Raw genomic sequence first — 26901 nt, 5'->3', positions numbered from 1 at the left:
TGTACAAGTGTTTTTACTTCTTGCATGGTTGAACGTATGTATGCGGAACTCTACCCATTGTGAATGGGGTTAAGTATACTCTATACCTTTGTCGTATAAGTATGCGTTAATTCCGTCATTTGCCCCATTAGGGTTTTAGAATTGTGTAAGTTTTGTAAAAACTTGTATATCCGGAACTCTACCCATTTGTGAATGGGGTTAAGTATACTCTATACCTTTGTCGTATAAGTATGCGTTAATTCCATTGTTTACCTTTTTAGGGTTTAGGAATTGTGTAAGTTTTGTAAAAACTTGTATATCCGGAACTCTACCCATTTGTGAATGGGGTTAAGTATACTCTATACCTTTGTCGTATAAGTATGCGTTAATTCCATTGTTTACCTTTTTAGGGTTTAGGAATTGTGTAAGTTTTGTAAAAACTTGTCTATCCGGCCGGATAGACACTTAATATTCTGCCTTTTGCTGGCCTATTACAATATTTGTGTGTGATTGACACTTTGTGTGGGTATCGCGAATGAAGATTTTGCCAATCTGTTTTTGCAGATACCGCAAAGTGGAACACGCATTTGTAATAGTAGTAACAAACAATATTGCATTGAATTGCTCGTTTATTTAATTGCAAAATGGCCTGCGGCCCGATATGTTACATGAAAATGTAAAAACATGGCCTACATGTAACAGCATCTAAGCTGTTGTGCATTCCATGTACGTGCGATAGGTTTGCCTTCTAACGTTTGCAACTTGTACGCGCCTTTTCCCAAGACCTCATTGATGAGGTAGGGTCCTTCCCACTTGGGGGAAAGTTTTCCTGGGCGTTCAACATTAGATGCTTCATTGTCACGGAGGACGTAGTCTCCCGTGTTGAAAGTACAAACGCGGACACGCGAGTTGTAGTACTTTTCCAGTTTGGATTTGTACTTAGCCTCATTGATGGCAGCGTTTTCACGCCTTTCTTCCAAAAGGTCTAAGTCAATCCTGCGTTCCATACTGTTGCCTATTTTTTCAATAGCCAACATTCTGGGTGAAGGGAGGCCTACTTCCGCGGGGGTCACCGCTTCTGAGCCATATACTAGGCTGAAAGGTGTCTCCCCATTACTCGTTTTTGGGCTTGTGCAGTGAGCCCATAGGATACTTGGGAGTTCATCGACCCAGCCACACCTGGCTGTTCCCAACCTTGCTTTGATGCCTTCGACTAGACTTTTGTTGATACTCTCAACTTGGCCGTTTCCTTGCGGATGTGCCACGGATGAGAATATATGTTCAATGTGTAGCTCTTCTAGCCATTTTTGGAATTCGTCAGCAGCAAAGTTGGTGCCATTATCGGTAACGATGCACATTGGTAGACCGAAACGGCAGATGATGTGTTCCCATATGAATTTCCGTGTTATCATAGCAGTGGTTGAGGCGAGAGGTTTCGCCTCTACCCATTTTGTGAAGTAATCGACCGCTACTATGATAAATTTGACTGCGCCTGGTGCGTCTGGGAAGGGTCCGACCACGTCGATTGCCCATTTCTGAAAGGGCCAGGCGGTGGTGACCGGGACCAAGTTGTTCTTGGGGCGCAATGTTTTTTGAGCGTGTCGCTGACAGTTAACACATTTGCGCAACTCTTTGACGGCGTCCAGGTGCATGCCGGGCCAGTAATACCCAGCATTCATGATTTTGGCCACTACCATGCGTGGTCCTGCGTGTATGCCACACATACCCTCGTGTATTTCTCTGATGAGGTATGTGGCATCCTGGGGGTTGACGCATCGTAGGAGGGGCCCTAGGTATGATTTGCGGTATAAGATACCGTCTCCCATTTGATAATGGCATGCTTTGTATTGTAGCTTGCGTGCCTCTGACTTGCTTTCGGGATTCACACCTGATTGCAAATATGCAATAATCGGTGTCATCCATGATGTTGTGCCGTATTGGATGACGTTGACCTGGCGCAGGGGTACTGAAGGATTTTGTAGAATTTCGATACGTATCTCCTTTGCCAGGTGTTGGAAGCTGGTGGATGCAAGTTTGGAGAGTGCATCTGCGGATTTGTTTTCACTCCTGTTAATATGCCGGATATTAAATGAAGTGAACTTTGATGTTAGTTGCAGGGCTTGCTCGAGGTAGAGGATCATGATATCCCCCTTTGCGGCATAGTCGCCGCGTATCTGTCCTGCAACCAACAAAGAGTCGACGTGTGCTTCCAGATGTTGCACGCCGAGTTTGACTGCTAAACGTAGTCCTGCCAGTAAGGCTTCATATTCGGCCTCGTTATTTGTGCTTTTGAAATCGAGGCGGATTGCATATGTAAGTTCTTGGCCATCAGGGCTGACGAGTCGCAGACCTGCGCCCGCACCTTCTTCGTTGGAGGCCCCATCGGTAAATAGTGCCCATGTTTCTGAGGAAGATAGTGTTGGTGCAGGGTTTTGTGCTTCTTCGCATTCTTGGATGCGATTCACCGGTACTTCGGCGGCGAAATCAGCTAAGATTTAGCCTTTAATCGCGGGGCGCGGTTTATAGTTCTGCGTGTGCGCGCCCAGCTCTATTGCCCATTTTGCTAATCTCCCAGAGATGTCAGGTTTGGATAGGATTGGGCCGATCCTGTAATTGGTTAGCACCGTGATGACATGGTTCGCGAAGTAGCGTCGCAGCCGTCTTGATGCGTGCACTAGTGCTAATACCAATTTTTCCATTATTGAGTACCTTGTTTCTGGGTCGTTGAGCATCTTGCTGATGTAATAGATGGGTGTTTGAACCCCCTCCCGCTCCACTATCAATACCGCACCTACCGCGTTGTCCGCGGCAGATAGGTATAATATGAGTGGCTCATTCTTACGTGGTGCGGTCAAAGTTGGGAGTTGTATCAAACACTCCTTCATTTCCCGGAAAGCGTTCTCCGCCTCTGCGGTCCACTGGAATTGTTCCTTCTTTAAACAGTTCCGCAGGGTCTTGATGAAGGGATAAGACTTAGCTGCATGGTTGGCTAAGAATCTATTTAGTGCGGCTAGCCTGCCGGCCAGCCGTTGCATGTCTTTCATCGTTGAAGGCGATGGCATGCCTCGATCGCCTGAACTTTCTCCGGGTTTACCTTGAATCCATCTTTGGTCACGATGAACCCAAGGAATTTACCTTCTTCCATTCCAAACGAGCATTTCCCTGGATTGAGCTTTATGTTAACGCTTCGCAGAGTCTGGAATGTTCTTTCGATGTCTGTGAGCATGGTATCTTCCTCCATGCTCATGACGACTAGGTCGTCCATGTAGATTTCGACACTTTTGCTTATTTGCCCGCGGAAAGTGCCATTCATCAGTTTTTGGTAGGTTGCGCCCGCGTTGCGCAACCCAAACAGCATTTTTGTATAACAGTAATTCCCGGTAGGAGTGCGGAATGCCGTTTTGTCTTCATCCTCGATTGCCATTTGTACCTGGTGGTAACCTTTGTAGCAATCAAGGAAGCACTTCCATCTGAATGGTGCCAGATTATCGACTTTTTCATCGATTTCTGGGAGTGCGTAACAATCCTTGGGGCAGGCTTTGTGGAGGTCCTTGTAATCGACGCACATGCGCCAGCCCCCGGATGGTTTCTCTACCATGACTGGGTTGGATAACCAAGTCTGGTATTTAACTTCCCGCAGGATGCCTGCGGAGAGCAGTTCTTCGACCTGCTCTTGCATCGCCTGGTTTTTAGCGGATCCAAGGTGGCGTTGGCCTTGGATCACCGGCTTGATACCTGGTAAGGTATTCAAGTGATGTTGCGCGATATCACGTGGGACCCCTGTCATGTCTGCGGGTGTCCATGCGAAAATGTCTTGGTTCCTGAAGAGAAGCTGCTTCAGGTGCGCTTTAGTGGTCGGGGACAAGGCGTGACCCAATGTAACCTTTTGTTCTGGGTATCTCGCGTTGAGAACCCATTTTTCTGGTTGGTTGTTGGGGGTGGGCCTTGCGACCTTGGTCGGACGTATTTCGTCCGACATCATGAAGTCTCTGCGTGCGTAGATTATCGCGACCCCCGATTCGGTTGGAAAACCGACAGTAGAGTGGGGGACGGACGTAATCATATTGAAATCGCCTTGGGATTCCCTCCCAAGGAGTATATCATATCTGGAGGTGTGAGGTAAAACCATAAAGTTTACCTCTTCTGTTCTTGTGTGCCTTCCGCTGGTAAGACGCACAGGAAAAATAATCTGGCCCAGGGGAAAGACAGTTTCCCCTGCGAACCCGACCAACGGGTAATCCACTGCCTGCAACCGATCTTTGTCCTCCTGGTCGAACTGGTTGAAGCATTGTTCGTAGATTATATCAGAAGTACTGCCCGGGTCGATGAATAGACGCTCGGTGCAGTAATGCGCCAGTTGGCCTGTAATAACGACGGCAGGCCTGTCGCGCGGTCCGCCTCGGACTTTTGGAAAGACGACTTGCTCGTCTTACCAGTCATTGTCCGGCCTTCTCGCCGCTTTGTGCGGCCTACGTTTACCTCCGTTGATCATGTGGGTGGAAGCCACGTACATGGTCTTCTTCCCGGAGGAGGTGCCTTCGCCATGAGGGGTGATGCGCTTGGTCGGTTTCTGCCCACCCGGCAAAAGATGTTGTAGTTTCCCCTCTTAAAGGGCTCGCTCAATCTCCAGCCGGAGACTGATGCAGTTGTTTGTGGTGTGGCCCGAGTCCTTGTGATACTCACAATAGAGTGTGAGATCCTGATTTTTCTTAGACTTCATCGGTTGGGCCGGTCGCAAGAGCTGTGCGTCCGTAAGAAGGACTTCGCTTGGCGACACAGTGATCTCGGTCCAGTTGCGGTCCCGAGAATCTTTCTTTGGTGCCCGGTTGTCCCGTTGGGGGTTGTAGTTCCTTGGGTCAAACGGGTTGGTCCGTGGGAAGTATGGTTTGGAAATATCACGATTTCCAACGTCCCGGTTGCATTTATTGTTACGCTTGGACCCTTGGTGGGAGGTTTCGGCTTGGGGTTGTGCCTTTCCCACATGCGGTTCGAGAGACCACTGCGTCTGGGCATATGTCTTGACCGCGGCCATGACATCTTCCCATTTTTTAGGCAAGCCCTCCTTGCCAGAGATGGTCATGACCATCTGCCTGTCCCTAACGGCCTTGATGAAATGGTTCCGTGCCATTTGGTCTTGCACGTCACCTATCTCTAGGCACTCTTTATTGTACCGGACGACGAATGCTTCTAGAGATTCGCCGTCCCTTCGCCAGATATTCATGACGTCCAATGAGTCACGTACGTGACGTCGTTGCTGGCTGAAATGAGCGAGGAACTTTGCATGCAAGTCCTCGAGTGAGGCCAGTAATCCTACTGGCAAAGTATCGAACCACGCCCTGGCCAGGCCCATGAGGGTCTGGGGAAAAAATTGCACCAGGTGGGTTCGTCCCACAGGCCGTTGCACCCTGCGCCCATGAAAACGTTCATGTGGTCGTCCGGGTCGGACGAACCGTTGTATTTCCCGACGTTGAATGGGAATTTTGTTGTGGTAACATGGGCATGGGCAATTCGCGGGGCGAATTTGGAGTTTTCGGCCGCAGCTTTCGGCCTATATGGCTGGTTCTCAGGGCGTTTTGAGGCCCTGAGGTATGTGTTGCGGGGATGAGTGGGAGGGACATAGTTGCGTCCTCCCGGTCTGCTGCTGGTGTCATGTGAATCCCCGATATATGTATGGTCGTCCGGGTCGGTACGACCATACCCTTCGGTATACGGTTGCGGGCCCAACCGGCTCTGAATTCCAGAGCCATGTCGGGATGCGGACCGTCGCCTATCCTCAACGTAAGGACCTAGGCGGGTATGCACTGGTCCCCGGGTGTGGGACCCGTATGAGGAATCGTCCTCGTTTATTGTGCGGACCTCACAGTAAGATGATCCGCGGTCTTCACGTCTGCTTCTCGAAGCTGGACGTGAATGTACCCTGCCTTCGTATTGTAGAATACGGTCGGCAGGGGTGTGCGGTGCTGGGGTAGGCCCAGCTTGTACTTGCGCTTCCGCACAAGCGCGGTTGTATGTTGCAGTCAGGAGGGCTGCCTGCTGGTCATACCAGGTATGAAGGTCCGTGCCTGGTGGGATCACAGCTGCGTACTGTGATAAGTCATGTCCGAACGTAAGGGATGGGCCCCTTTGCGTCGACGTGCCGATGTGTCCGGGTTGCGAGGTTGAGGGATTGACCCCTACCGGACCTAGGTTTGTGGGATTTTGGTTATCCCCAGTGTTGTTTTGGTGATCAGTCATGATCTTGTGAGAGGGGTAAGGATGGTTTAAAAAGTGCTAAGAATAGCGGTGGGCGCCAATCATGAAACAATGGTTAACCGGGCAGGGTTAACTCACTGATCTCGTCAAGAAGGGTTAATCCCTTCCTCTCGAGGATCGCTGGCTGGATCACCGGTGGGTTGATCTCCTGCACAAGGAAACAAACCGTGACTCGTAACAAGGAGGATGGGGTGGGGGGTGCTCCTTGTTACCACTCTCCGGCGTGAGAATTAGTGATCTGCTTGGGAAGCAAAGTATGATAGTAGTAGTAGTGAGAGAGTTGTGAAGAGATACCTCAAACCTGGTTTGGGGTTGGTATTTATAGCCGAGGAGTGAAGGAGGAGGATGATGGACAGACTGACGACATGCTGCACCTTTGCAGGTGTGTCAGGCTTGTCGGGTGTGGAGGTTACGCCACGTCAGTCTGTTGCTTACGTAGCCCTGACAGATGACTGTCATTGGTGCTACTTGCACCGTGTTGTCAGTCCTACTTATTGGCGTATAGGATGCGGTGCGAGCCGCATCGCGGCCTGCGGTAACATCTGATGTTACCGCGTCCCTTGCTTGCGATTAAGAAATACGCGAGACGCGGTGCCAGCCGCATCGTCGCCTGTGGTGTCTGTTGCTGTAGTCCAGCTTCCTTGTATTGATAGAAGTGTTCACTGGACGCGGTGCCAGGCCGCATCGCTGTGAATACTTCCGTTTTCATACACCAGATGTGATGCTATGCCGCATCACCCTACCGTTCTCATATTCCAGGTAAGTCCTCCTCCATCACTAGACAGATTGGATTCAACCACTGTGTCGATGCGTTCCCGCATGGACACAAGTAGGTTGTTAGCTAGTGGGGGTTTTGATAAGGGTAATGGTCACTCGCGGTCGATGCTGACGCGAGATCTGGGACCATACCCCTTCACCCACCTAAACCTTTTTATTTTAACCCTTTCTTTTAGTAACAACGTTCGGTTTTCTAATGACTCTTCCTTAAAAAAAAAAAAATATTTTGATGAAACCAAACAAACAAACAAGTTCATCAAACATAACTTTGTTTGAAACAAGTGGTTCATCAAAATAAAATAAAAATGTGAAAAATAAAAAGTCTTTCAAAAACCGACGTTTGTTACGCTTTTCGCCCTTTTACTAACCACTAAGCCAACCACCCACCTTTAGCCCAAGCCTAACCCTTCACCCAAAAAGTCCTCTTGATATTTACAAAGGTATATAGTTAAAAAGGAGGAGGATTGATTGCTTGGCAAGCTTATGGTAGGAGTAAGTTCCATGCCGCTCTCGAGTGATTCACTAAAAAAATACACCTTCGACCGAGTGTTGAGTGAATCCCCGTGAGGTATGTGAACTTGTATATAAATGGAATTTTAAAGAGGTATGTTATGCCCTAATAAGTAATTTATCTTAAGAAACGTTTTTAATAAGTCATGACGAATATGATTGTAAATAAATAAAAATAAAACCTAAATAATCTTGGAAATCCCGACACTCTATGACAAGCCCAAAAACCTTCTCTTCCACCCATTCCATTTGGGAGTGAATAAAGCCACATTATAAAGAGTTTTGCTTGAGGACAAGCAAAGATTCAAGTGTGGGGGTATTTGATGTGCACAAAATGATACATATAAATTACATCAATTGTAGCATAAAACTAACCCTTTTTTAGTACTAATGTTGGAAAAAGTGTACTTTTGTCTTCCTTTTGTATTTTCAGGAGTAAATGAGCTCAAAATAAAAAAAGAAGCAAAAAGACTGCAAAATCTAACATAAATACAAGAAAGGGAACAAAAGTGACATGCCTGACCCCCCGACAGCATCTTCCCAAGCAAAACAAAAAAGACAGAAGACTGAACACGCCCCGTGCTCAGTGAGCACGGGGGCCGTGCCCAAGTGCCAGCAGAAAAGACAAACTCATAGAAGCTTCTGTTGCCCACCACGGGGCCGTGCCCAGCGGGCACGGGGGCGTGGTCAACTTCCTGCAGACGCATTTATTATAATTGCGAATTACAATTAATGAAGAGAGAGAGTCAGATGGACACGGGGCCGTGCCCAGCGGACACGGGGCCGTGCCCGAGCTTCTGTTCAGCCTATAAATAGGAGTGTTTGGAGCTCTTGCAACTCATCCCTTGGCACACCACCTCTCTCACACTTCACCCACCACCCACCACCATCACAACACCGTCATCCACCACCATCATCCATTATCCATCATAGAGTGTGTGAGTCGTCTCGAGATCCAAGATTGATCGTAAGAGTTCTTGACAATCAAAGGCCATGATTGCCTAAGTCTCTTACATCACTTGGTGAAGACAAGTGTTTAGTGTAATACTTTTTATTTTTAATCTTTTGCACTTTTTAATTGGTTTTGTATTAATGATTTTAATTACTAGTTTCTTATGTTGAAGGTGATTCTTCCTTATCGTTTGTCCGTGGTGTCTTGGCATTATTTTACTGTCTAAAAGATTTTCACCATTCATATCTCCACGATCTATATGGAGGTATGTTGGCTACCTGGTCGGGGGTTAAGGGAACGGTTTGGTAAGAGTCTTGGCATTGTTCAGTGTATAGATCCTGCAAAGGACCTGGGTCAAATCTAGTAGGACCTCCTTCAATACCCAAAGGTATTGGATGGCGGGGGTCCAAACTCTTTGATCCCCTCATAAGTTAAACTACTATTAAAACTTTAACCCAGCTACTTAGGACTGTATCCCTGCTGACTCAGACTACTTAGCTGAGGGTAACGTCGCCTTCAAAAGAGTGGCCTACCACATTATGCATTAATAACTTAATTCATTATCTTTCAATAATCCGACCCTTTAGGATTGAATTCTTGCTGACACAAACTACTGGGTTGAGGGTAACGTCGCCTTCAAAAGAGGGGCCTACTACAATAACTAAGATAATCTCTTAAACAAGTGCAAAAGTGCGAAAATAATCAAAGGTTACACTACACACGAGTCGGATCCAAGTGATTCATCTTGTCTATCTGTTTTTATTTTTATTTTATTTTTCAGCATTTTAATTAGTTTTATTTTCTTAGTTTAAAACTTTTTTTTTTCTAACATTTTGATTTGGTTAGACGTTGAGGATAAACCGGTACTAAAAGATCTTGTGTCCTTGGACGACCTCGGTATCTTACCAACACTATACTACGTCCACGATGGGTGCACTTGCACATATGTGTGTTTAGTGTTAGTAAATATCGTGTTTTATAAATTTAAAACTTGGCTAAAAAGTGTAAAAAGGGCTTAAAATATATACCTAAAATATAACACACTTCACGCACATCAGTCAGCCTTAGGAAAAGCGTGTAATACTATTTGCCTTAGGAAAGGCTTTCTTTGAGCGAAGCTATAGTATGCGGTGTTCGCGCAAAGATGTAGTTTTCGCGAGTTCGAGCGAGAGTAACAAGGGTAGGCATGTGCAAAACCCCTACTGGGCTGGCACGAAGCGTGTGTAGTGTAATATATTTTTGATGTATATTTTAAGCCCTTTTTACACTTTTAGCCAAGTTTTAAATTTATAAAACACGATATTTACTAACACTAAACACACATATGGGAAGTGCACCCATCGTGGACGTAGTATAGTGTTGGTAAGATACCAAGGTCGTCCAAGGACACAAGAGCTTTTAGTACCGGTTTATCCTCAACGTCTAATCAAATCAAAATGTTAGAAAAGATTTTTAAACTAAGAGAAATAAAAACTAACTAAATGCTGAAAAATAAAATAAAAATAAAAACAGATAGACAAGATGAATCACTTGGATCCGACTCGTGTATTAGTATAACCTTTGATTATTTTCGCACTTTTGCACTTGTTTAAGAGACTATCTTAGTTATTGTAGTAGGCCCCTCTTTTGAAGACGACGTTACCCACAACCAAGTAGTTTGAGTCAGCAAGGATACAATCCTAAAGGGTTGGATTATTGGAAGATAATGAATTAAGTTATTAATGCAAATTATGGTAGGCCCCGCTTTTGGCGGTGACGTTACCCTCGACTAAGTAGTCTGAGTCAGCAGGGATACAGTCCTAAATAGTCGGGTTATAGTATTAATAGTAGTTAACTTATGAGGGGGTCAATGAGTTTGGATCCCCGCCATCCAATACCTATGGGCATTGAAGGAGATCCTACTAAAATTGACCCAGGTCCCTTGCAGGACCTCTAAACGCTGAACAAGGGCAAGACCCTTACCAAACCGTTCCCTTAACCCCCGACCAGGTATCCAACATACCTCCATATAGACCGTGGAGATATGAATGGTGAAAATCCTTTATTTTATATAGACAGTAAAATAATGCCAAGACACCATGGACAAACGATAAGGAAAGATCACCTTCAACATAAGCAACTAGTTATTAAAGTCATTAATACAAAACCAAATAAAAAGTGCAAAAGATTGAAAATAAAAAGTATTATACTAAACACTTGTCTTCACCAAGTGATGTAAGAGACTTAGGCAAACATGGCCTTGATTGTCAAGAACTCTTACGATCAATCTTGGATCCCGAGACGACTCACACACTCTATGATGGACAATGGATGATGGTGGTGGATGATGGTGTTATGGTGGTGGTGGGTGGTGGATGAAGTGTGAGAGAGGTGGTGTGCCAAGGGATGAGTTGCAATGAAACCAAACACTCCTATTTATAGGCTGAACAGAAGGCTGGGCACGGCCCCGTGTCCGCTGGGCACGGCCCCGTGCCTGTCTGACACACTCTCTCTCTTTATTAATTGTAATTCGCAATTACAATTAATGCGCCTGCTGTACTTTCGCCACGCCCCCGTGTTCACTGGACACGGCCCCGTGGTGGGCAATAGAAGCTTCTATAGGTTTGTCTTTTCTGCTGCTTCTTGGGCACGGCCCCGTGCTGGCTGAGCACGGGGCGTGTTCAGTCTTCTGCCTTCTCTATTTTGCTTGGGAGGATGCTGTTGAGGGGTCGGGCAATCCACTTATGTTCCTTTTCTTGTATTTATGTTAGATTTAGCTGTCTTTTTGCTTCTTTTGTGAATTTGAGCTCATTTAATCCTGAAAATACAAAAGGAAGACAAAAACACTCTTTTTCCAACATTAGTACTAAAAAAGGGTTAGTTTTATGCCTCATTTGATGTAATTTATATGTTGCATTTTACACACATCAAATACCCCCACACTTGAACTTTTGCTTGTCCTCAAGCAAAACTCTTTAATATGTGGCTTACACTCCCAAATGGAATGGGTAGAAGAGAAGGTTTTGGCTTGTCATAGAGTGTCGAAAATCCAAGAACTTTTTGGGTTTTATTTTTATTTATTTACAATCCTATTCGTTATGATTTGTTTGGAACGTTTCATAGGAGAAATTACTTATTTGGGCATAGCATGCCTTTTTAAAATTCCATTTATATACAAGTTCACATACCTCATGGGAGAAATCACTCACACTCGGCCGAAGGTGTATTTTTAGTGAATCACTCGAGAGCGGCATGGAACTTATTCCTACCATAAGCTTGCCAAGCAATCAATCCTCCTCCTTTTTAACTTGTTACCTTTGTAAATATCAAGAGGACTTTTTTTTGGGTAAAGGCTTGGGCTAAAGGTGGGTGAATGGGTTAGTGGTTAGTAGAAAAGGGCGAAAAGCGTAAAAAGCGTCGGTTTTCGTAGAACACTTTGTTTTTGTGACTTTTTTATTTTGAAGTATTTCTTCAAACAAGCTTTTGTTTTAAGAGCTTTGTTTGTTTATTTCTAACTTCATCATATATATATTTTTTTTCAGTCACACGAAAACCGAGCTTGTTACTAAAATAAAGGGTAAAAAAATAAAAAGGGTTTTTAGGGTAAAGAAATGAAAGGTTTAGGCTCAAAGGGGTTAACTAGGGGGATTTTAGGTAGGTGGTAAAAAAAATGAAAAATAATGGTGTAGAAAGAAAAAGGGTTAGTCCTAATGCCTCCATCATTTACTTACTTGGGTTTAAGTTGGTAAGGACCGGGAATGAATCGTCGTGGCAAGTTCTAGAGTCGTAAGAACCAAGCGGCTATTCACACAAGAAACGAAAAATGAGCATTTAGTCTAAAGATGTATATTTGTATGCTCAATAAAGGCTCAAAACTCACTTTTTGTGGGAATGGGTTTTTCTATGTGATCAAGTATATATAATCAAATTTTAACTAAGCTTGTCATGCCCGTTTCATAATTTTCTTATGTTGGTTCTTTTTATCACGACGCTCTTGGTTGTAAATTTGTAAAAATATAACCTTATTAATCTTAGAATTCCTAACTTAAACTTTAGACAAGTAAAAAAATGGAAATTTTTGAAAAAAATTTGGGGTGATTAGCGGTTCCAATAGAGTTTTGTGTAAGGCTTGTTATTAGGACTTGCAAAATTTCAATGTTTTAGCATCCCCCCACACTTAAATTACACATTGTCCTTAATGTGTCCCAAAAATAAATTTTTAGGTTGATTAGATGTGTAATATAGTGTTAAAAGCAAAAATTTATGTTACTGGCAGTCTGGACACGGCCCCGTGGGGACCGGACACGGCCCCGTGTTCAGGTGCCAGTAACGAAAATTAAAGAAAAGAAACAGAAGCCTGGACACGGGGGTGTGTCTGGTGAACACGGCCCGTGTCCAGTTACCTGAACTGGGCATTTTTCTGCAGGGGGTGCAGCACGGGGCCGTGTTGGTTGGACACGGCCCGTGTTGAACCTTCTGTATCAGAGAAATTGATGTCGGGTTGCCTTGTTCTTGTGCATGGGGCCATGTTTCTCGTTTCCCTTTTCATCCTTTACCACCATAAGTGTGTTTTATTCCTGCAAATTAAAACTAAAAGATTAAACTAAACTAAGGATAGTTCCACGGAATGCCTCCGTGGTGCGCCACGTTTATAAGGGTCCTTGGCTAGACCCAATGTGAGGTTATATATTTTCTGAGTGGGATGTTTGGCATCCCATGTTGCACCGTCGGAGAGCAGCATCCAAACTCGAATCAATAACCTTCATGTAGTTGACCGGGTCGTCGTCCTCTATTCTCTTCCCAACCCTGAATTTTACTTCATCATCCCCGTACCTCAAAGTGAGCGTTCCGTCATTCATGTCTACCACTGCTTGTGCGGTGGCGAGAAACGGTCTCCCTAGTATGAGGGGGACCTCGGTGTCTTCTTCCATATCGAGTATGACAAAGTCGGCTGGATAGACAAATTTGTTTACCTTTACTAGGACATTTTCGATGACACCTTGCGGGAATTTGACGGATCGATCAGCGAGTTGTATGCTCATTTTTGTAGGACTCGTTGTTCCTAGGCCGAGTCTTTTAAACATTGATGATGGCATGAAGTTAATGCTAGCCCCAAGGTCGGCTAGTGCATTACGAACGGGGGAGTCCCCGATCGAACAGGGAATCGTGAAGCTTCCAGGATCGATTTTTTTTTGGGGAAGTTTGTTGAGTACGAGGGCAGAGCATTCTTCGCCTAAGTTAACTAATTGCAAAGTTTCAATTTTCTTTTTTATGAGTGAGGAAGTCCCTCATGAACTTAGAGTATTTAAGCATTTGGGTTAAGACATCAATAAAAGGAATATTGACATGCAATTGTCTTAATAGACTTTCGAACTTTGCGAACTGCTCATTGGTCTTTTGATGGATTAACCTACCGGGGTACGGAACTCGAGGAGCTTTAATGGGCTCTGGTGATGGAGTGGAATCCTTCTCTTGTAGAGGCGGTGGTACAGTCTCCTCTGCAGGCGGTTGTACTTCCGTAGGCCCCACGGTACGGTTCCGTAACGTGATGAGATGAACTTGTGCTTTTGGGTTTGTTTCGGTATTGCTTGGTAATGCGCCTTGTGGTCTTTAGGAGAAATTTTGGGCTAGTTGACTTAATTGTTTTTCTATGTTTTGAATACTAGCTTGTTGATTTCTAAAATTTGATTCTAATTGTAGAAACCTTTCCGAGTTTTTCTTTTCAGTGTCGGAGATGAGGCGAGATACAGTATCTTCTAGCCTTTCTCGTCCACCTTGTTGTTGAGTGAAATTTTGTGACTCATTTCTTGGTTGTTGAAAGTTTGTTCGTTGGGTTTGTTGGTTACTACTATTGTCGGGTTCTCTCCAACCAAGGTTAGGGTGATTTCGCCATCCTTGGTTGTAAGTGCCCGTTGGAGGACCCGACGGCCTAGGTCTATTGTCAATGTAGCTTACCGACTCTTGTTGATCGTCCGTTTCTTTCATACAACTCCAATTTTCATGTGGCCCACCACACCCTTCACAAGCCATAACCGAGACCGTTTTTGTCACTTCTAATTTTTTTATTTTTGAAGAAAGGGCCTCGATTTGGGCTTGTAAAGAAGTGCTTTCATCTACCTTATGGGCGCCCGGGGCAATAGATTTATTGCCTCGGGGAGTGTGCCATTGAAAATTGGTTTGAGCAATTTCCTCACTTTGGTTATATATTTCATGCGGGCGGCGATTACCTAAAAGTCCCCCGGAGCTAGAGTCAAGTGTCTGCCTTGTGTGTGGCAACAACCCATTATAGAAAGTGGATACTTGTTGCCATATTGCAAGGCCGTGATGTGGACACTTTCGCAATAGCTCCTTGAACCTTTCCCAAGTTTCATATAAGGATTCCCCGTCCTCTTGTGAATATGTATTAATTTCAGTCATTAATTTGGCCGTTTTAGCGGGAGGGAAATACTTATATAGAAATTTTTGGGCTAGTTCATCCCAGGTGTTTACCGATCCAGCTGGGAGGGCGTTGAGCCAAGCTTTTGCTCGGTCTTTTAGCTAGAAAGGAAACATTCGAAGGCGGATGGCGTCATTTGATGCTCCATTAATCCGAAAGGTATCACATATTTCTAAGAAATTAGTAATATGTAGATGGGGATCCTCGTCTGCAAGCCCATGGAAGGTTGCGGAGTTTTGGAGCATTTGTATTAAATGCGGCCGAAGTTCGAAGTTATTGGCTTCAACATTCGGTGCGTTGATAGCGGCACCAAGGTTACCTACGGTGGGTCGTAGATAATCCATGAGAGTACGTTGGTCCGCCATTGGAAGTGGATTTCCCGAAACCTTCTCTTGACTTTTGGCTTTTAGTCTTTTTCTGAGAAAGCGTTCGGGTTCTTCTAGAGGTTCTTTTATGTCCTTATTGGAACTAGAGCTCATACACTACGTAGGGGTGGCGTCTGGTTCCAAATCCTGCAATAAAAACAAAAAAGAATACTGGTCAGAAGGTTCACCACGGCCCCGTGCTCAGTGAACACGGCCCGTGGTCGGAGTTACAGTGATTGTTTTCCAGATCCCAGTTACTGGAGAGTTGGACACGGCCCGTGTTGCACCGACACGGCCCCGTGGTCAGCCTTCTGTAACTTGGAAAACTAAAAACTGCCAGTAACAATGCTGGGCACGGCCTGTGTCTGACCAGGCATGGCCCGTGCTGAGCTCTGCAAAAGCTGAAAAACTAAGAAAATCCTAAAAATTAAAAAGAAAAAATAAAAAGATGATTAGGCCGTTGATTCCTAACCTTCTTAAAATCCTTGTGTCCCCGGCAACGGCGCCAAAAACTTGATGCGTGTGTAGTGTAATATATTTTTAATGTATATTTTAAGCCCTTTTTACACTTTTAGCCAAGTTTTAAATTTATAAAACACGATATTTACTAACACTAAACACACATATGGGCAAGTGCACCCATCGTGGACGTAGTATAGTGTTGGTAAGATACCGAGGTCGTCCAAGGACACAAGAGCTTTTAGTACCGGTTTATCCTCAACGTCTAATCAAATCAAAATGTTAGAAAAGATTTTTAAACTAAGAGAAATAAAAACTAACTAAATGCTGAAAAATAAAATAAAAATAAAAACAGATAGACAAGATGAATCACTTGGATCCGACTCGTGTATTAGTATAACCTTTGATTATTTTCGCACTTTTGCACTTGTTTAAGAGATTATCTTAGTTATTGTAGTAGGCCCCTCTTTTGAAGGCGACGTTACCCTCAACCCAGTAGTTTGAGTCAGCAAGGATACAATCCTAAAGGGTTGGATTATTGGAAGATAATGAATTAAGTTATTAATGCAAATTATGGTAGGCCCCGCTTTTGGCGGCGACGTTACCCTCGACTAAGTAGTCTGAGTCAGCAGGGATACAGTCCTAAATAGCCGGGTTATAGTATTAATAGTAGTTAACTTATGAGGGGGTCAAAGAGTTTGGATCCCCGCCATCCAATACCTATGGGCATTGAAGGAAATCCTACTAAAATTGACCCAGGTCCCTTGCAGGACCTCTAAACCCCCGACCAGGTAGCCAACATACCTCCATATAGACCGTGGAGATATGAATGGTGAAAATCTTTTATTTTATATAGACAGTAAAATAATGCCAAGACACCACGGACAAACGATAAGGAAAGATCACCTTCAACATAAGCAACTAGTTATTAAAGTCATTAATACAAAACCAAATAAAAAGTGCAAAAGATTGAAAATAAAAAAGTATTATACTAAACACTTGTCTTCACCAAGTGATGTAAGAGACTTAGGCAAACATGGCCTTGATTGTCAAGAACTCTTACGATCAATCTTGGATCCCGAGACGACTCACACACTCTATGATGGACAATGGATGATGGTGGTGGATGATGGTGTTATGGTGGTGGTGGGTGGTGGATGAAGTGTGAGAAAGGTGGTGTGCCAAGGGATGAGTTGCAATGAAACCAAGCACTCCTATTTATAGGCTGAACAGAAGGCTGGGCACGGCCCCGTGTCCGCTGGGCACGGCCCCGTGCCTGTCTGACACTCTCTCTCTTTATTAATTGTAATTTGCAATTACAATTAATGTGCCTGCTGTACTTTCGCCACGCCCCGTGTTCACTGGACACGGCCCCGTGGTGGGCAATAGAAGCTTCTATAGGTTTGTCTTTTCTGCTGCTTCTTGGGCACGGCCCCGTGCTGGCTGAGCACGGGGCGTGTTCAGTCTTATGCCTTCTCTATTTTGCTTGGGAGGATGCTGTTGAGGGGTCGGGCAATCCACTTATGTTCCTTTTCTTGTATTTATGTTAGATTTAGCTGTCTTTTTGCTTCTTTTGTGAATTTGAGTTCATTTAATCCTGAAAATACAAAAGGAAGACAAAAACACTCTTTTTCCAACATTAGTACTAAAAAAGGGTTAGTTTTATGCCTCATTTGATGTAATTTATATGTTGCATTTTACACACATCAGTGTTTCTAGACTTCCTACCTTGTTCATCACGGCATAACATCCTATCAACCTGTCACATACGTTAAAATAAAGTCAATACATAAAATGTAAGGGTGAGTACGCAAGTTTGCATAGCATATAGTAGCGAAAAGCGTTTATGCATAACCAGCGTGTATCACGTAATGGGTGAAGCAAGTAACTATCAAAACTATGTTCACACTTAACCACGAGACGGCGTTGTAGAGTATGCACGACACATGTTTAGCGAACACGTGAAGTAAGGTGATGTGATCCCTAGCAACCCCTGTCCACGACAGGTGCTGAGTCCAAACTATAGTACTATCATTGCTAGAGGTGGTATAATGTAACACTGTCTAAGCATAGAAACAAGCATTCATAGATCACGTATAACATGCGGGAGCGGTTAGCGTTCATAAAGTGTTTGCGTTGTGTGTTGTTGTGTTTTGATAGAGAACGTATGTAACACCCAAAAGTGTGTTAAAGAAAATGGGTTCGAGTATACTCACAGTTCGTGTTTAGCTAGTAAACACAGACTTGGATTGAAGTTAGCGCGTTGGAGTTAGCCTGAGCATCGAACAGTAGCGTAAGCGTTGAACAACGTATAAACAATGTGTTGGATGTGCTAAGTGTCGAATGGTGATTCGATCGGATGAGTTCCCATTCGAGCGGATGGTCATCCAGACGGATGGTCTTCCGAATGGATGGCCATTCGAATGAGTGTGTGTTGTTTTGGAAAATTGTTAAAGTTTGATGTTTAATCAAATCGTTTTGAACAAGGAATAGTAGAAGGGTCAGACCACCTGCTCGAATGGTCATCCGATCTGATGGCCACTCGAGTGGGCAACCTTTCATTTGAAAAACTTTGTAAAATTTCCTAAGTAAAAAGTTTGAAAATTAACCGAATTTAACGAAGATGGCGTGATGACGTGTCAAACAACTGAAGCACCAAGGTTCAGCTCATTCGATTGGATGCGAATCACCCCATTCGATCAGATTCACTGTTCTTGACGAAGTTTCACGTCTGACCCGTTAATCGGTCATCTCTCTGGTGGAAACCCGTTTTCAAGCCGACTCTCAACTAGGAAATGAGTGGAGAGTCTGAATGAGTCTAGATTCCATCAGTTTTAAGTAGGATGTTGGAGAAAAGTTTGAAGAATAGATGAAAACAGTTGAAAAATGTTGATATCTTGTTGAGATTTAAGTTAAAACTGTGGAAATCCTTTAGATCTGAACCAACCTTGATGAGATGATGTCACCCAACAGCTTGCATAAGCAACTGAGTGAGAACCATCTTCAAGGAGTCCAAATCAGGCGATTTCGAGAAGAAAATGTGTGATTTTGATGGAGAAAATGATGTAGAAGTGTGTAGTGATGATGATTGTACAAGATTTGAATGGAAATACTTACGAAATAGCCTTGAATCGTGAAGAAAAGTGAATGAAAGTGACTTGAGAGCGAGTGGTCGGATGGAGACGTCAAATCAGTGAAAGGGACGTGTACAGGCATTATTTATAGGGTGAGAGAGGAGTTAAGGCGGTGGAAGACGCGAGGTGTGCTCGGTCGGATGGCCATCCGATCGGATGGTTATCCGAGCGGATGTCCATTCGATCGGGTGTCCTTTCGATCGGCCGAGTTGTGCGAGTTAGCTTTCCAACTTTTGTTTCGTGTGTTAAGCATTGCGTTGTGTTTGAGCGTGTTGCCTGTAAGCATTGACCGTGTAAGCGTTGCGTTGAGATAACCACATAACATAAAACAAGTAATCACACAAATAACACACATAATAACTAAGATGCAAAAAAGTAAATCCGTGTTTCGAGTTTGCGTTGCGTTTACGTTGAGAGTGAGTTGCGATAACGTTTAGTCTAAACAAGCGATAAAATGCGTTTAAATAGTAAGCGTTATAATCAGCGTTAGATGCGATAACTGCGTTTTGAATAAGCGTTGAAGTAAGCGTTTAAAAATATCGTTTAAAACAGTTAACCCATAGCGATAATCGATATCTCGAGAGTACAAGCAATTAAGCAAGAAATGACAGATACAAGTAATGACCCAGAAAGTCGGGTTGTTACAAGTTCCAAGTCTCCCATTGTGATCCCGACAGCTCGTGCGTTGTCACAGGCTAAAGGGAAGGGTCTGGAAACAAGCACGGCCCCTGTTGACCCAGTTGCTGGAGCCTCCCCCGTTCAAGCTACCGGTCAGAGCAGATTCAAGTTACCAGAATGTTTTCATGCTCGTACCCCTCTGGCACCTTTGTTTGCCGAAGGCCTCCCTGCTGCATATATCCCTCGATGGAAGATAACCCCTTCCACGGTCGCCGGTACCCCCGAGATCGCTCGGGATTTCATGGCTCATGCTCTCCCTCCTTGACATCGATGTTTATGACTTTTGCACTGGACCCCGAGATTTTTAACGACCAATACAATCTGTCTATTTGTGAAGGGTTTTTCAGGGGTGCTGGCATGCTGCAGAGGGTCAATGCTTCGAGGGACGAGAATGAAGGGCTAATGAGTGAGCTGAAGACATCCCAGACCGTTGCTGCTGAGCTTAGGTGCCGGGTTGTGGATGCTGAAAAGAAGCTTCTGGAGAGGGAGGTGTGTCCCTTCCCCCCCCCTTTATATATATATATATATATATATATATATATATATATATATATATATATATATATATATACACTTAATCCTTTTTGTTGCTTTTCTTTTTTAGAACGATGGAGTCATGTTGGAGCAGATGGAGAAAACTTGGGAGAGGGACTAAGGCTTAGGGATTAGATTCTGGGTTCGATTCTTACAAAGGGGTTTTTCGAGGGGTGCTGGGTTTACTCTTGAATTGATGTATAAGCAGTATTGCCTAGTAAAGATAAATATAATTAGATGGTTCTGTTGGTGACATGATAATACTTTAGTGATTTGTCAGTGATTTAAATTTACCTTTAGAAAAAGGACTAGTTATTTAACTTTCATTTAGTTTTATTTAATTATTATATACAATCTACTCTTATATTTTATTTTATTGGTTATATAATAAGAAAAGTTATGCTGATATAATAAACCGGTTAGGATAAGAAGGCACGTTTCACCGGTTTAGAAAGCAAAGCTGTGGATTCTTTTCAAAGTTGTTGTGCAGGTTGGTTTGCTAGCTGTCTCCAACTTGTTTGACAAGAAAGCGACTTCCGACTCACGCACTTTTATTTCTATAATAAACACCCCCTTATGTTTATGATAAATTCCAAACAACGAGCTTTATTATATACTAGTTTTTGCTCTGTCCGTGTTGTGAGGTACTAACCTGATTTTTTTTTTCTCATAATATGTATGTACTACTTATAACACGATTTCAAAAAAATTTACATCGTGTCAACCAATTAAAACAAAATATTACGATACTTTTACAAAAAAAACTAAAACAATGAAAAGACTATAATTTCAAACTGGGAGCAAACAAATAAGCGCATAGCAGGCAGTCGCCTGGCACAAATAATAATTACACTGACTCAACCAATTAAAACAAAACACTACCATAGTTTTATAAAAAAATTAAAATGATGGCATAACTATAAGTTTACACTGGAGGTAAAATCGTATTTTGATAGGAAAAAACGGTGGCAAAACTCTAAATTTGAACTGAGGGCAAAATTGTAATTTGGCTGAGAGGGGGAAAAACAAAACCAATGACAAAACTGTAAATTTAAACAGAGCAAAATTGTAATATATATAGAGAGCGAAACTTGGTGAACAATGTAATCTATATAAGAGAGCGAAATATGGTTAACAAGATAATTTATATATGGAGTTGTATATATATTGCGAGAACACGCAGAACAAAATTAGTCACTCATTTTTTCAATCCTAAAAACCTAAAAAGTAAATGAAAACGTTATAAATACAAGATTCATTGTTTCTCACACTAGAATTTAAAATAAAATATGAAAAATCTTCAGTTTTTAAATAACCTACACACATGTAGGTTATGTGTAGGCTAAATTACCTACATGTATGTAGACTATGTGTAAGGGAAAATATATGATTTTTTTTATGTAGATATACTACACATATGAATGTAAGAAACATAAAATTTAAAAAATATGAATCTTAAATCCCAAAATTTAGTGATTTAGAGTTGTTCTTTTTGTTCTCGCAATAATTAGTGTTCTGTAATGATCCTTATCCTATATATATATAGGATTAGATTCAAGAGTGAACACTAATGTATTTGCGAACTGAGTTAACAAATCTTGACCATTGATTTACACACATGGATGGCTAGGATTTAATCATCAAATTGTAAAATACACTTAGTGTATTTCGTCATCCTTGATTATCAACCTAATGCACTTGGAGATGTTTCTTTAAAAATCTTGTCAGAAAAACCCAATAAGACAAAACCAAAGCTAAGGGAAAGAGTGGAGCGTGCAACGCACATTTTCTCCTTTGATACTTTTGGATCAAGTTTGTTGCCCCATTAAAAACTTTATTAAGAAAACTCGATAGAATAAAACTTAGTAAAGGGAAAAAATGTGTAACTTATGGATCAAGTTTGTTGCGTCATTAATATTCCCCCTCATTTTAATATGTAGTATTTAAGTAACATTTGTTGATCTTCCTTAAAAACTTTTACAATTTTTAATGAGCAATTTTGTATTATCTTCAAAGGAGACTTCTAGTGCCTCCTCTTGTAAACAAATACCATAAGATCCATGACAATGTTGTGTTAAATTCCTTGAATTTTCGAGACTAATCAAATTTATTTCCATGAGTTAGTAAAATATAATCAAATATCATGCATCTTTATCATATTTCATAATCTTCTTTTAATTAGGCATGATAATATATCTAATCATATATAATAACAAGAATCATTAATACATCAATTGTATATAACTTCTGGACCAAAGACTTTTACTTCTTTAATAGAATATAATAAGAGTCATTTCTCTATATCAACTAACTGGACATTATTAAATGTATTTACACGTAAGCTTTGTCTATATTAATATGTCCACCATCTTCTATATGTATTATGATTGATGGATGGAAATGCTTTTCCAACATATCGAGGCGTAAATATATAGTACCATCTTCAATTTCAAATTATTGCTTTAATAGAGTTTTTTCGATCTCTTCAGAAGATACACTAGATAGACTGATATCGTCAACATACGTATTTTAATGAAAACATATGTACCAACTATACCATATGTATTTTTCTTTTCTAAGCTCATCAGTGAATTGGTTAATACAACATTTGACTCGACTATTTTTATCATAAATCTGGTAAACTTTGTAGAACATTTGTTGAGGTTTTCGTATCAATGCTTTGAAATTTACAATCGATCACAGACTATGGGAAAATATGGGGTTAACACAACAAGTAAAATTTATATGAGGTGTCTCTATATTTAACAAGACTGATACTTTTTAGTTGAACTTTGTAACTATATACATTTGTAAAGTAAAAAAAAACATGATTTTAAGGCTTCTAAAAATGTAGGTCTAGATACTTTGATTCGCACAATGGTTGACTCTAACCTTTTAGACGTTGAAGAACGTGTTACCAAAAAGCTAATTTAAAGGAGATTTTTTTTAACAACGGATTTTATTAACCAAACTAGCGAGAAGCTAGGAGGGAACAACAAAAACTATAAAAAAAATAAACTTACACCACTGAGTCCAATCTAAAGAGTTCGGTCGTGCCCGATTTTAATCCATAGAAACCCAATCGCTTTTATGTCCGACAGTATCTTCGAGACATCCACCCGCTTGCTTGAGAACATGACTTCATTGCGCATTTTCCAGATGCACCAGGAAGCAAGGAGTACAACCGACTGCACCATTTTCCTTTTTAATTTGAAGGAGTTACCCGAGATAATCATAAGCTATTAGAAGTTTACTGAAATACCCCTTATAAATCATATAATCATAACCCCATACTTTAGTTTGTGACTTACTTAGGGTTTTATGGTAATTTTCTTTTGAACTTGTACACCCATGTGGAGATTAAAGACTAAATTTTGCTAATTATTTATTATTAACACACTTATAAGACATTGTCACTTTGGGGTTGTTTACTTATTAGGCTGATAATATTTGTCTGCCAGCCCCTTAAACGCTTTGTGCAATTTGTGTGTGTGGGATTTAGAAATTGATATTATTAGGTTGTTTTGTATTGGGTTGCAACTTTCATTCTTGGGTATGTGCATTCAGGCCCAATATATTAGCAGTTTTAACAATTAAGTTGGGCTTAAACCCACAAAGCCCCAATAGGCCCAATACACTTGTGTTAAAAGTTAAGACTTTAGAAGCCCATTTTTATTAGGCAGTGGCACTTCAAAGGGATGGTCCAAGCCCATCTTCCAGAAGGGGCCTCTTTGTATGAATCCAACGGATGAAGGATCGGTCCCATTCCCAAGGTGTCAATAGAAGGATAATTGATAATAGATTGTTAAAGTTTCCACAAGTATGAGCACAGGTATTGTATTTGGTGAGACCTGGTCCAATTGCCCAAAGCATGCATACCCTTTTACCCATACCATAACTTGTATACATTTTATTTTTAGTTCTTTAATTTGTCCTTGGGAATAATAGAATAATCTGCCGATTCATTAACTTTTGTTGTATTATTAGTTTTATATGGTAATATATTTGTATAAATATTATGGGGTTAGTTAACATACAAATTGTGTTAACGTACGCAGCGTACGAGATTGAGTTACAACATGCGAACTTTATTTTCACCATGCAATTATTTTCTTTATAACATGGTATTTTCTCATTTATACAACATGCTATTTTTCATCTTTCAGCATGCGCCTTTCTCTTTATAACATGCTATTTTCTCATTTATACAAAGTGCTATTTTTCATCTTTCAACATGCGACTTTTTTATTTTTCAACTTGAGAATTTTTATATTTTACAACATGCGAGTTTTCAGTTATGAAGTTTATAACGTGTGAACTTCAAATCTCGTACGCTCGTACGATAAGGCATATTGTACATTATACTTTCACTAAAGATTACAGTGGTAAGAAATATATTTTGGAATCACAACGAGTAGTTTCTAGCAAATTAAGGAGTATACTTAATATTTGACGGGTAATTAGTTAATTACTTGATACATACCTGGTAAGTATTAGGTACGGTATAAAACATAAGAGACTCAAGTAGGGATGACAATGAAAAAGGTTTGAGATATGTATCGATAATCTAATATTCATACTTGATTGTAAAAATAGCAGCAAAAAGGGAAGGATTTATTAGACCCATTTTCTTCCCTTGTTAATTTTGGAGTTTTTTTTGAAGGTTATATATTTTTCTTAGAACGTGGGGTATGGTGGGGCTTGGGTTGAGGCTTGGGTTGGGCATTTGGTGACACGTGTAAAGGGAGCCAGCCCACGGAGTGGTTACGTGTCCGCGGGGTATGGCGGGGCGTGGGTTGGGCTTGGGTTGGGCGGGTGGCTATGCCATATCAACAATTATTTTAATATATATTTATATTTATAATTATACAAAAAATAAACATACCTATTTTTTAAAAAAAAAATACATAAATATACATAATAATTATCAAAATAAAAGACAGTCATTCTTCGTCGTCTTCGTCGGTTTCGAACCCAGAAATCGTTGAAACGTGTTCCACCAAATCAGCTCGAAGGTTCTGATGTATATCCCTTGACTTTATTAAAAATTCATTTGCCGCTTTATCTTCGTCTGTTACATTACCTGGTTGGGGGGTCATCGTCATCATAGTAGGTAACGACCGCTTTACCTTCATCCTCCAAAATCATGTTGTGAAGAATGATACATGTGTACATCACGTTTCCAATCTGATCCTTGTCCCATAGTCGACATGGAATTCCCAATATTCGCCACCTTTTCTTCAAAACACCGAATGCTCGCTCGACGTCTTTACGTGCAGCCATCTGGACCCTGTTAAACTTTAATCTCTTTGGATATGTGGTATCGTGTTTTGTGAACGATTTTACAAAAACCCCCCACTCTGGGTAAATCCCATCAACTAGGTAGTACCCGTACACGTACTCAACCCCGTTTACAAAGAAACTTCCTTTGGGTCCTATACCATTTACCCGATCATTGAAAAGAGGCGAGTGGTGTATGATGGTAATATCATTATGTGAACCTGGCATACCGAAGAACGCATGCCATATCCAAAGATCTTGGGACGCAACCGCTTCAAGCATAATGGCTGGCACCCCGTGAAATCCACTAGTGTGAGCACCTTGCCATTGGGTAGGACAAAGTTCCCAGGGCCATTTCATACAATCTAAACTACCTATCATCCCGGGTAGCCCATGATAATCAGCGTGATGTTCCAATATTTGTTTCATGTCACTGAAGGAGGGCTTTCTCAAATATCTTTTCTTATAAAGTTCTAGAATACACGAACAAAAGTTGTGAAGAGTTTCTCTAGCTACACGTGCAGACATTTTTAAATAGTCATCCATAATGTCCGAACTATTGCCGTACGCTAACTGCCTAAGTGCGGCCGTGACCTTTTGCCACGTACTAAATCCTAATTGCCCGGTTACATCGGGTTTTTGTTGGAAATAATCATATATCTCCTCAAGATCTCTAGATATTCTTAAAAATAAGTTTTTACTCATACGAAAACGACACCTAAACATTTTTTCATCATACTTAGGTTCCGCTGAGAAGTAATCGCTTACCAACAAATCGTTAGCGGTGTGCCGTTCACGAGCGATGTACCTCCTCCTCCGTTTAGGTTGTTGAGTCTCTTCCTCATTGTCTTCGTCTTCCACGATAGCTTTCACCACCGCCGCGATCGTTTGTAGAAATATTTCCGCACAATCGTCAGATGATGATGACGATTCACTATAACTTGAAGAACTCATGGTAATATTGTGTTTTATGTGTTTGATATTGTGTGAGAAAAATGTTAAATGTGGTAAGTATATATAAAGGAAAAAAGATTTTTTTTTTAAAAACTAGCCCCCAACGGCTAGCCCAACGGCTACTTTGAATGGGCCACTCAGCAACCGCCATGTCACCTTGCTCCCCCGCCCCACGCCCGGCTTGAAACCCAAGCCCCAAGGGCCACGCCCACCCGGGGTGGTGACTTGGGCGTTTTACCCCAACCCACGCCAAAACTCCCGCCCCATACCCCACGGCCTTATTAATAAACGTTACCTTTACAAAGGACAACAACAACAACAACAACAACAACCATATCCAGTATAATCCCACCTATAGCGAAGCTATTGATAGGGTCTGGGGAGGGTAGGATGTAGGCAAACCTTACCTCTATCCCAGGGAATAGAGAGACTGCTTCCAGTGAGACCCACGGCTCTAAAAAAGCAAAACCAAGACATAAGCTTCTGGAAAAACATATATAAGCACACAACTACTAAAAAGGTGGAAAAGAAAAATAATAAAAATAAACACCTAAATAAATAAGCAGTTGTTAGTAAAAACTACGACGTCGGGAATAAGTGAAAACTTATACA

General features: G+C 41.9%; 1 non-coding gene across 1 annotated transcript; it reads left to right on the top strand.

Moving 5' to 3' along the window:
• The first annotated feature begins 14765 nt into the window (after positions 1-14765).
• LOC118489956 lies at positions 14766-14872 on the top strand. The gene has a single exon (XR_004887967.1). It is a non-coding gene; the product is annotated as a small nucleolar RNA R71 (small nucleolar RNA).
• The last annotated feature ends 12029 nt before the right edge of the window (positions 14873-26901 follow it).

This window comes from Helianthus annuus, chromosome 2 (assembly GCF_002127325.2).
Source record: "Helianthus annuus cultivar XRQ/B chromosome 2, HanXRQr2.0-SUNRISE, whole genome shotgun sequence".
In the NCBI taxonomy this organism is placed as follows: Eukaryota; Viridiplantae; Streptophyta; class Magnoliopsida; order Asterales; family Asteraceae; genus Helianthus; species Helianthus annuus.
The sequence above is the reverse complement of the archived record's forward strand: the minus strand, read 5'-3'. Positions and strand labels throughout refer to the sequence as shown.